Source organism: Cryptomeria japonica, chromosome 1, assembly GCF_030272615.1.
Source record: "Cryptomeria japonica chromosome 1, Sugi_1.0, whole genome shotgun sequence".
Taxonomy (NCBI): Eukaryota; Viridiplantae; Streptophyta; class Pinopsida; order Cupressales; family Cupressaceae; genus Cryptomeria; species Cryptomeria japonica.
Window position 1 is genome coordinate 519,038,180 of NC_081405.1, and position 1,285 is coordinate 519,039,464.

Sequence of the window (1,285 nt, forward strand, 5' to 3'; positions counted from 1 at the left end):
AAAGCATTTGAAATAAATTAATTAATAAAAATGAAATAGAATTATAGAAAGCATTTTTATACCCATAAGAATGTAAGAGGCAAAGTGAAACAAACTGGAATTTGAAAAATTATCATTAATATTTATGCTTTTAAAATTTACAATTTTTTCGTCGGAGACTTGAGTCCCCCAAAAACTTAAAAGCCAAAATGAGTGAGCCACTAGCAGCCTATTAGGGTTCAAGGACATAGGAAAAAAAAACTACAGGAGGGCAGGGCTAGGGCACAGGTAGTGGAATTGCTTACAATTTTCCCTAAGAATCTGGCCCTCCTTCCATGTAGAATTCTTCGGACAGCATAAGCTGAGAGAATTCTTCAATCCACATGTAGTTTGGAAAGTCGTCCAGGAGGAACCATTTCTGGAGGAAGTCCTTGCCAATCCGCGCCCATTTTCTGTGACGCGTCAGCTGCTCTGCATTCAGGTTTAGGAGAAATGGTTGCCTGGTCACTGGCAGTGTTTGGTCAGGGAGGAGAAGCTTGGATAAATCACTTGCCCAAGGGATCCCCACCCCTACTTCTGTAAGAACGACAAGAGTAATGTCATCTCCGAGGAAGTCTTCCTTAAAAAACTTCCTCAACAACATCAACATATCCACCTTGTCTCCTCCCAGGTCTAGAAGAGATGCTAAGAAGCGTGATGTAAGGTCCGTGTTAACATGGTACCTATTTTCATTTCACAGAAATTCTCTGCCCAACACCATCCGCACAACCTCATTGGTGAACAACCCAACCTCCTTGCAGACTGATTGGAGGGTTGGGTCTCTAACGGAGCCTAGAAAGGCCCTCTGGTCCTCTTTAGAAATTCTTCTCAAGCGGATGGGAGTGTCCATCTTGAGAAAACAGATTAACAAATTAAACAACTTGAGCAGTGAGCCTATAAACCTAAAATACCGTGAGCTTCGACGATTTATCTACCAAATGGAAAAGACTAATTGAAGATGAAAGAAGCAGAGATCGTATATAAATTGTTGAAGCTCTTGATTGTAATAATTACTTCTTTAACAGTATTAACTGCTATAAATTTTCTTAAATCTTTCGTATCTCTGCAAATCTTTCCCATAAATGCACTATTGTGCGAAAATGGAAACAACTTTGAACCAGTACCAAATTGGCAAGTATCACATTGGAAGTCGTGGGGACAGAGTGGATTGCTGTAAGTGAATAGATATATATTAAATGAACAAAATTATTGATCGTGATTCGTGACATTTGATACGTGTCTATTGAATCCAATTCCATTCCGAGCA